General features: G+C 39.1%; 1 long non-coding RNA gene across 1 annotated transcript; it reads right to left on the bottom strand.

Annotated features, from left to right (window-relative positions):
• Positions 1-1,037: 1,037 nt before the first annotated feature.
• LOC141653565 (uncharacterized) lies at positions 1,038-3,494 on the bottom strand. Its single transcript, XR_012547455.1, has 3 exons — positions 3,376-3,494; positions 3,169-3,277; positions 1,038-1,396 (listed from the first exon to the last, which is right to left on the bottom strand). It is a non-coding gene; the product is annotated as an uncharacterized LOC141653565 (long non-coding RNA).
• Positions 3,495-10,960: the final 7,466 nt, after the last annotated feature.

A 10,960-nucleotide genomic window follows, 5' to 3' on the forward strand; every position in this document is an offset into this window, starting at 1 on the left:
AAAGTATCTCCTGTACAATTCTCGTCATTGAACTTCACTTACTATGTCATCCCCAAGTACCATAGCTTGTCTACTCCATCATCTCACCACTTAATACTTCTAGTCTCCGATACCATAAATTGAAATCACATCCTTGAACTCACGAACTACATCGAACAACTTTCCACCAAAATTCCCAAATTCAGATATGATTAAAAAGGTCAACAAGGGCTACTCTATACTAGATTTGGTCAACTCAAAAGGTTTAACAAACTAACTAATTCCAAAGTACGATACCAAACCTTTAAGCAACGTCAATGTCCTATTGTATTCCTTTCAAGGCCTACAAGGATTAGGGCTGACTATCATTCCTTTAATTCTCCCTAAGAAACATCGAGACTCTCAAATGAAGTAGCTCAGGTTCATACCATCTTATGTGCTAAGGTAGTACCTCATGCTCAATCATCTATAACAAACAAGCTCTAAAATAGACATAAATCCAAAGGTGTTCCTAAACTCACTAGGCTCTCATATCATGCACAACTAACAAGTCTAACCAAAGGATCCCAAGTTATATTCTCCTATACCACTCAAACCTTAACCAATCAATTTCTCAACTCATTCACGCCCTTCAAAGTTACATTCTCTCAAAATCGGGTTCTCTTTGAACAAGGGCGAACTATCCTGCGGAATAAAAGGAAGGTGTCCACATGGACTTTATTATAAGAAGAAAACGAACCTAAGATGAATCGGGAGAAAGAATTGAAAGGTAGTTACCAAGGCGAGAGAAGAGGAATTTGAAAGACGAATAAACAACGAGATTGGAAAACTAAGGTAAGATTGCATTATCTACCTCTATTGGAGAGCCATCTTACAAAAGAGAAAATCAATTAGTACCTAACAATTAGCAATCACAAACAGACTACCACATAAAATCCTAACTCTACCCATCCTACCATCTCTCAAGTTTATTTTTTTTAAAGGTCAAGTGATTCTAAGTGGGGTGCACAAACGTGCGTCGAGAGCAATAGGCTCTGATACCAACTGTGACACCCTTAAATCTAGCCTTAATTATATACGTAAATTCTACAGAAAAACTGGTAGGATATGTTTGTAAATGGTTCAACTAGTCCAAAAACCTGCAATTTCAAAAATTTTCTAACTAAACCATTCACAACCAATTCCAACTCAAGAAGAGTGTCAAAAACCCTGCAACAACTGATAAACTAATTTACATACATAACTTAAGACGCGGAAATATAGTGATACAAACCCAAAATAGAAAAGGGAGACATATGTCCCTTCAAATTATATACAAATCAAAAGTGTAAAGGGTTTACTAATAGAATAGGCAAAACTAGGTCCAAGGTTCCTTGCTCACTAGCTCGTCTGTGACCCCCAACAAAGCATCAACAACCTGTCAATCGCATTTTATACAAACACGAAAGCCACAATTCAGTGGGGAGTAACTTCGAGTCCTCCCAGCCACGAATCGTCAAAATTAATGTAACATGTAATGTAACATGTAAACAATTTGATAAACCATCTACTTATCATGTATTCTAACAAATGACCCCTAAACTGACCACACTAAACTATCATGTGAATCAGATAACAAATAGTAATCCAAACTTTATCAATCAGAATCGCTTACATCTCACCTATTACAGTTCATAAAATCACCATACAAGAAAGGACAATATATCAAAGACAGGCATAAGTTCTTAGCACGGTCAATAGTCACTTTGTAACTCGAGTCTATACCACGAGGTAGGGAAGGTAATCGAACCGGTATCTTGGCTCAGCGGTTACTATTAAGAAAACATGGCCAAGAGACAACACAACCCTAGCCTAAAATCACAACGAGACCTAGACATGCGGATACACACCACCGCACCCAAGACCCACAACTTTTTTTAAAACAAAGTGAAGTGAGTACCCTAAGGACACCACCGAAGGGTTGGCTAGTACTTAACTGACCCCATACTATCAAAATTAGTACCTGAGGTCATGCCCCAACTTGGATATAAATCCACTAGTCAGGAACACAAAGGCTATCAAGCAGTGAACATATACTCGTCAGAGACTATAAAGACCTATCTATGATGAAGGCCGAAATACTCACCTAGGACCTAGTCCCAGCTAGTCCCAGCTTGAATACCTTAGCCCACACCACCCAAGACTCACCACACAAGTCAAGTAAGACACCCACTTAACCTTAAGAGGGCAAAAAGTCCTACTTACCAACCTAAATGCTAACATTCTATCATGTGAAAGGCTATATAAATGTCTATTTACAGCATACAATCCCAACAGAATCCTCAATAAGTATTCAATACTAATTTCTAATTCTAACAATAGTAACCATATTAAAGGCTTTAGGGAATCTAGGGCCATTACTACAAAATAAGAAGCTATTTAAATTCAACTTACTAAATAAGAAGCTATTTAAATTCAACTAACTACACATGTGGAATAGAGATATAATAAATGGCCTAAAACAAGAAAAAGGCCGATTATCTAATTCATTCAACCGAATTTTTACCCGCAACCCCTGACCTGCGGACAGTGCGGGTCAAATTATGGGCCGACCAATCACTCAATTAATCGACATCGCATCAGTCAAAGGGACTAAGGCTCAGTTTTCGGCACAATCAACAAAACATTACAATTATCACTATAAAATTCATTTTGAGCCTATTAATTACCATTTCATTTTGTAAATTATCCTAACATGTGATAATTGTCAATATAACATAATTTTTCTACCATTAGCATAACTTTTAGCTACTTTTATGATTCCCTTAACAAGTTTAACCATGTATACTCATTCTAATTATATCCTTGATGAACCTAAAATGACGGACAAAGCATGGAAAACCGCGAAACAAGCAACGGACCGACCCGGGCCAACCGTGGGCTAGCCGTGGGCTGCCTGCCCGGGCTGCCGGCCATTGCGCCACCCTAACATCCTCTTTTTTTACCGTTTTTCTTCATTTTAACCCGTTTTAAGCATTATCTAATCGTTCCCATATCATTTCCATACTATTATGATAATTTAATCTAACAATTGACATGCATGCAACCATTTTAAACATGTGAAAATTACTACATAAACAAAAAATCATAAAACATACAAAAACAACACACATGTGACGATCTTTCGTCGAGTAACTCGAAATATGTTACCTTAAGCTAGAAAAAGAGCAATTAACACCTTGAAAACTCAAACCCTAACGACACTAGCCGCTATCCTCTACAATATACGAGTCCCCGAACTCGTCTTCCAATCCTTCACCTAAATAAACAATTAAAACACAATAATAAGCATATAAAACCGAAAATACCGAAAATTGGTCTTAAAACAACTTAATGAAAATTGAAATTAGAACATACTAAGTTGTAGATCGCGACGAGAGGATTCCGGAAAGGTAAATTATGCGAAAAACGGACAAGAAACGAGTGAGTTATGTCGATTTTTGGCTTGATTTTATATAAATGGTGTTTTAGTGAAATGTTGATGATGATGATATGAACAAAACCAGAAAAAAGAAAGAAAAAGGGGGAGTGTGGTCCGCGTAAGGGAGAAATGTGGGGTAATATCCGTATAAAACCCTTTCTTTATAGGATTATAACGCAAATTCAATACGCGATTTATAGTCATAAAACGAAAATAACAAGGAAACGATAAAGATTAAGCAATAACCTTCGGTCCTAGTGCAAAATGGCAATGAGAGATCAAGGTAGATCTCCTCCTAATTGTTGCACCCAAGATTGTCCGAGAAATGCCCTTGTGCTAGAAGGAATCCTCTAATTGCCTTGCAATATAGAGAGGATTGTTTTCTGAATTTTGGTTAGATGAGAGATCTAGAATTTTGAGAGAGACAATTCCCAAAACCCTAATTTGTTTTTGCAAATGACAATTAGGTTAAGCAAGAGGAGAAAACTCTCCTTATGTTCTCCTAATCTCGGCCAAACCGAGTGAGAGGAAGAGAAATGGGCTTTTCCATTTCCTCTTCACTTAAACTCGTGGTACGACCCGAAATGCGCTAAATGTATATGACATGGTTTAATTATAAATCGTCATCGGTTATCGGTTATTAAAGTATCAACTAATAATACGGATTAGTTGAATTATTAATACATGTCCGACAAAGACAATATTGTATAATTATATTCAATATACATTAATCAAATATAAATCGTTTATATTCAATCTTACGAATTAATCGTTAAATTCGTCTTAGCCATTTTTATTTAATCCGTATTAAATAGAATATCTCAACATCACATTTTTGACTAATTAATAGTCAAATAACTCAGACTAACTGGTTAGTCAAATTTGGCATCTACATGACTGTATTTTCATACCGTCACATTTCTCAAACGTATCCTATAGGTGTGACTTTTAGGGACCAGTTGATCACCGCCATCTGTATGACAATAACGTCAAACTTATCTAGCAAGCCAACCGTTATTGATAAACGTGGATCAACTGATAATAATACCAAAAGTATGCCCTTTGATCCTTTTAGAGATTTATAACTCCTTGCACTAACTGTTAAGGACACCAACCCCAACAAGCTCCCACTTGTCCGTACAAGTGTATGTGCAATGACGTTATCCGCACTAACTGGAGGACACAGCTCCAACAAACTCCCACTTGTCCGTACAAGTGTATGTGCGATAACCGATTCTCATATTCATTTAAAATTTATCCCACTCAATGTAAAACAATTTGCAGATCTGGATCCGCAAAGGTCGTATTTTACAATCGATCTGTATCTAGAGTGGTTTCCCCGACTAGAGAGTAACTTAACTGATAAAACGAATCCGTATCCGAGCATGGCCATGCATTTGATTCTGACTCCTCGAGTGGCCCCGAGAAATATCGAGTACCTGATAAAGGCTGAATATTTCCTTCAACTCGACTCCTTCCGATCTAAGCACAACATGAAATGACCGGAAAAAATCTACTTGGCCCTGTTACGGATGACCGTGAGAAAGAAACCAAAGTCACCCAAAATCGGCCTTAGTCTCAAGAGACAGTCGATAGTCAAAAGAATCGACTCTTAGGATCACCATGGAAGTCCTATCCACGCCCGGGCAACGAATGTTATAAAACATTTAGGACTCCACGTCGATGTCACAATTGTGTCCTACGAAATATCCGTATAAATCGCCTCTGTGATTGGTCAGTCAACCGGTTGACTTATGGCTCGTTGAACCCACCATCAAACAACGTCACAAAATAATTGCCAGAGTTATCAGCTCATGTGGGCAATTAAGGACTGAAAAATATAATGTTCGTTCAGTTCACTTTGTGGTGTTCAAAAATTGTCGCACAATTCCACATGAAAAACAAAATATATAAATATCAAAACGATGATGTTGTATAGAGTACAAAAGGGAATGAATCTGATCCATAAAAGAGTACTACAACTTAGGAACACGTTTAATTCCCATGGAATTGACGTGCCCTTCATGCTTATCTTGTCGTAATGGTTTAGTGAGAGGATATGCTATGTTATCATCTGTAGCAATCTTTTCTATCACTACTTCCTTTTGCTCCACGTAATCTCGGATTAGATGAGCTTTCCGTTGTACATGTCTAGACTTGTTGCTAGACTTTGGCTCCTTAGCTTGGAAGATGGCACCACTATTGTCGCAATAGATGGTGATCGGGTCATTCGAACTAGGCACTACGGATAGTCCATGTAAGAATTGACGCATCCATATCGCTTCCTTTGTAGCTTCTGACGCGGCATAGTACTCGGACTCGTCGTAGAATCTCTTTATGAATCGTTTGCTTGGAACTCTTCCAGCTGACTGCAGCGCCATTAAGAGTAAAAACGAATCCAGACTGAGATTTCGAGTCATCTCGATCCGTTTGGAAGCTAGCATCTGCGTAACCGGTTGCGCATAGCTTTTGTTCGCCTCCATAAGTCAATGCCCAATCTTTAGTCCTCCGTAGGTACTTAAGAATGTTCTTGACAGCCATCCAATGTGAATCACCTGGATGCTGTTGGAATCGACTTGTCATACTCAATGCATATGCCACGTCCGGACGTGTGCATATCATGGCATACATGATTGATCCTATAGCCGAGGCATAAGGAATCCGTGTCATGCGCTCTGTCTCTTCCGGTGTCTCGGTGCCGAGACTTGCTCAAATGCACCCACTGGAGCCATAGGAAGAAACCCCTTCTTGGAGTTAGTCATTCTGAATCTCTCTAGGACTTTGTCTATGTAAGACTCTGATCGAGAGATAACATCCGACGTGATCTATCTCGATAGATACGGATGCCCAAAATTCTTTGTGCCTCACCCAGATCTTTCATCTGGAAATGGTTTTTCAACCATACTTTCACCGAAGTTAAGAGAGGTATGTCATTCCCAATCAGGAGTATGTCGTCAACATACAATATTAGGAAGACAATCTTGCTCCCACTCGACTTGATATATAGACATGGTTCCTCGACCGATCGAGTAAATCCATTTTCTTTTATCACTTGGTCGAAGCGATGATTCCAACTCCTTGATGCTTGCTTAAGTCCATAAATGGAACGCTTAAGCTTGCACACTTTCTTAGGATGTTCTGGATCGATGAAACCTTCGGGTTGTACCATGTACAACTCTTCCTCCAAAAAGCCGTTTAAGAAGGCGGTTTTCACGTCCATTTGCCAAATTTCATAGTCATGAAAAGCGGCAATCGCTAAGATAATCCGAATGGAACGCAGCATGACTACGGGTGCAAAAATCTCATCGTAGTGCAAACCTGGCACTTGGGTGAAACCTTTAGCAACTAGTCGTGCTTTGTAGATATCTTGTTGACCTTCCACAGAATGCTTTATCTTGTAAAGCCATTTGCATTGAAGGGGACGAACCTTAGCAGGTAAGTCAACAAGATCCCACACGTTGTTCTCATACATGGAGTCCATCTCGGATTGCATGGCCTCAAGCCATAGCTTTGAGTCAGAACTGGTCATGGCACCTTTATAGGTTGCGGGTTCACTACTCGTTAAGAGTAGAATGTCATCTATGTCATGTTCCTCGACCATACCAATGTATCTGTCCGGAGGAATATAGACTCTTCCCGACCTCCTAGGTTCCTCAGGAATGTTAACCGCAGCCGGGATTGAAGGAATAGGTTCCTCCAATAGTTGCTCGGTACTTGGTTCTTGAATCTCCGACAGTTCGAAGGTTCTATCACTCTTTGCATTCTCGAGAAATTCCTTCTCTAAGAATGTCGCACTAGCCGCAACAAAAACACGTTGTTCGGTTGGCGAATAAAAGTAATGACCAAGCGTTCCTTTAGGATAACCTATAAAGTATGTCTTGACCGCTCGCGGGCCGAGCTTATCCTCGTGTCTCCACTTGACATAAGCCTCGCAGCCCCAAATCCGTATAAAGGACAAGTTGGGGACCGTTCCCTTCCATAGTTCATATGGAGTCTTGTCAACAGCTTTAGACGGACTTCGGTTAAGTATTAGAGCGGCTGACAAAAGAGCATAACCCCATAATGAATCAGGTAAAACCGTGTGACTCATCATGGATCGAACCATATCAAGTAGTGTTCGATTTCTCCGTTCGGACACACCATTCAATTGAGGTGTTCCAGGTGGAGTTAACTGTAAGGCAATCCCACAGTCTTTGAGGTGTTGATCAAACTCGTGAGAAAGATACTCGCCACCACGATCTGAACGTAGTGTTTTAATCTTTCTACCCAATAGGTTATGTACCCTATTCTGGTATTCTTTGAATTTATCAAAGGATTCACTTTTATGCTTCATTAAGTAGACATAGCCATATCTACTTAAATCGTCCGTGAAAGTGATGAAATACCTATAGCCTTCTCGTGTGGTGATTGACATAGGTCCACATACATCCGTGTGTATGAGTCCTAATAGGTCAGCAGCGCGCATTCCAACACCTTTGAAGGAAATACGAGTCATCTTACCGATGAGACATGATTCACACGTGCCAAATGATTGAAAATCAAAGGCCGAGATAGCTCCATTTTTTATGAGCTGTTTTACGCGTTTTTCATTAATGTGTCCCATACGGCAGTGCCATAGATATGTTTGATCTTTCTCACCAACCTTTAACTTTTTATTCATTACGTGTAATATTTCGGTGGTCTGATCTAAAACATAAATTCCGTTCATGGAGACTGCCTTGCCGTAAATCATATCGTGTAAGGAGAAAATGCAAGTATTATTCTCTATTACAAATGAAAAACCAAGTTTATCAAGTGCAGAAACTGAAATAATGTTTTTCGAAAGACTAGGTACATAATAGCAGTCATATAATGACAACTCAAATCTGCTAGGAAGCTGGATCACATATGTCCCCTTTGAGATGGCAGCCACTCTTGCTCCATTCCCAACACGCAGGTCCACCTCACCCTTTACGAGGGGTTCGATGTTTCGGAGCCCCTGCACATGATTACACAGATGAGAACCACAACCAGTATCAAGTACCCAAGTTCCGTAACTTGCGTGGTTAATCTCAATCATATGAATAAAAGTAGAAGAAGAAGAAAACATACCAACAGGTTTAACACGGCCTGCTTTTAAGTCCTCATGATAAACAGGACATGTACGCCTCCAATGCCCAGTCTTGTGGCAATGATGGCATTCCATGTTTTCATTCTTGCTCTTTGTCATGCCTGATGAGTTGCTCGACTCACCAGGACCACTCTTACCTGAACCCGACTTCTTGAACTTCGCCTTACCTGCTGCTAGGTTTGCCTGAGCTTTGCCCTTACCTTTCCCTTTGTTTGTCACAACGAGAACATCCTGGTTCAAGCTCCCACTGAACTTCATGTCCTTCTCGTGCATGCACGAGAAAGGAGTGCGGTTCATGTGGGGTTTTCTTCAAATCATTCATATAGTAATTCGCTCTAAATTGCGAAAAACCATCGTGGAGTGAATGAAGCATGCGGTCGATAACAATGTTCTCACTGATGTTACAATCAAAGGTCTCCGACTTCTCGACATTCTCAATCATGCTTTGAGAATGTGTGGGCTAACTTGGTTGGCCCTTTCGAGTCTCGCATCAAAGAAGCGAGTGGTATGCTCATAGGTCACGATTCTCGGTGCTTTCGAGAATTCCTTAGTGAGCGTGGTGAAAATCTTGTTTGCACCATGGGCTATGAAGCGTTTCGGCAAATTGGATTCCATTGCAAAAATGAGTACGTTTTTAATCGCACCCGCTTCCATGCAGAAATCATTAAACTTGGTGATTTCAAATTGACTCTAGCCGTGGGACCGGGTTTGCGGGAGGGGCTCTAATAGATATTTGAGCTTCCGTCAGCCGGCGACATTCCGTAATGCCGCCTCCCGGTCCGCGAAGTTTGATCCATCATTCTTGGTCGAGTAGACCGATTCATCCGATTCATGAAGATCCAAGCCAGGACTCACGGTCCAATGTGGCACTTGGCATTGGGTTATCAGTAGAACCAGCCATTTGTTATTAGCAGTTTAAAAGTTCGTGATCTACACTGAAAAAGAAAGAAAAACAAAAATAAGCAACTCATCGAGGTGATTTAAGTCTATTAAAATTCATTTTAATCGTGTAGACTCAATGCACTTGTATTATTGATCTCCCTCAAGAATGATACAAGTGATCCCAAGACTCAATTTCTGTAAATTGATAAGCCAACTGTTTAGCTAATTCTTCCGTAAGAACTCTTGGTCGATAGATTTCCGTAAATCCTATCTATAGTCCACCATAGTCACAGGATCGTACGAGTGACCATAGTGTTGAGATAAAATAGGTCAATCGGTTCCAACTTACCCGACGTAGAAGGGGTCATATTATGCCTACCGACGAAGAAGGGACTCATTGGAGTTTGACCTATAAAGACCGTTCTCAATTTTGGTTTATACGAGGAAGATCCCATCAACTTAATTATAATTCATTTTAAGTGAACGAATAACTAGCGTCTGCGTGAATGAATCAATTTAGGTGATGGCTTAGCTTGATCGTGTGACATGAGAATGTCAAAAGAAAACTAACTCGTGACCTCTATATGTGTCAGTTTTCATGCAATAATTAGGTGGTTTGGTTTTTAGGCGGAATATGATGCATATTATCGTTATGAAAAATAAATAAAAGAATGCAATACGTAAATAAAAATTCCTAGTGTGGCCTATCCTAATAAAAAGAACATAAAACAACTTTGGAATCCACCGTTGGACCCGAGAAGCTTGTCTTGATGTTCCATTTTGATCCAAGTAGCGGGAGTGAGCATCCGGTCTCCGTCTTTCGTCTTCTCAAAATTACAATTAAAATTTACAAAATATAAACCTATTTACATTCTAAATAAAAACTGTAATTAAAAGAAATAAAATGGAGATACGAGATCTCAAAATACAACCAAGACCGTGTTCCATCATTACGGTAACACGTTCTACTAAGGCCACACTAAGTTACAACCGTTTGCAAAATAAATAAATACGTAATTAAAAGCATTCAAAACAATTAACAATAACGATAAATAAAATGCATCAACTAAAATTTAAATTTATTCGTGACATAATTCCGTAATTATGTTAAATTTTTATCCAAACCACCAAAGATAATTAAAATTACATGACAAAACCGCTTTAGTCAAGTTAATTTTAATCCGAGATAATCCGTTACAATAAATCGTTTTAAAGTAACTTTATTTTACGTGGGTGAACCGTTTCACTAACAAGCGAGAGCATAAAAACGTTTTATGCAACAAAGGCCGAAAAGAAAAAAAAACAAAACAAATTTTTTTTTTTTTTCTACTGTTGGGCGTGAACAGTACCCGTAAAATTTTTTTGTTTTTTTTAAAAATTGTTGCTAAAACCGTGAGCAACAATAGGAAGGAAAAAAAAAAACGGCTCAATCATTTCGAGATCAACAAAAGATCAAACAACAAAACGATTTGTAAAAACCCAATTGCAATTTTAATCTAATCCGGATTAAAACAAAATTACAATTGACA

The sequence above is a fragment of the Silene latifolia genome, chromosome 4 (genome assembly GCF_048544455.1).
Source record: "Silene latifolia isolate original U9 population chromosome 4, ASM4854445v1, whole genome shotgun sequence".
Classification (NCBI taxonomy): Eukaryota; Viridiplantae; Streptophyta; class Magnoliopsida; order Caryophyllales; family Caryophyllaceae; genus Silene; species Silene latifolia.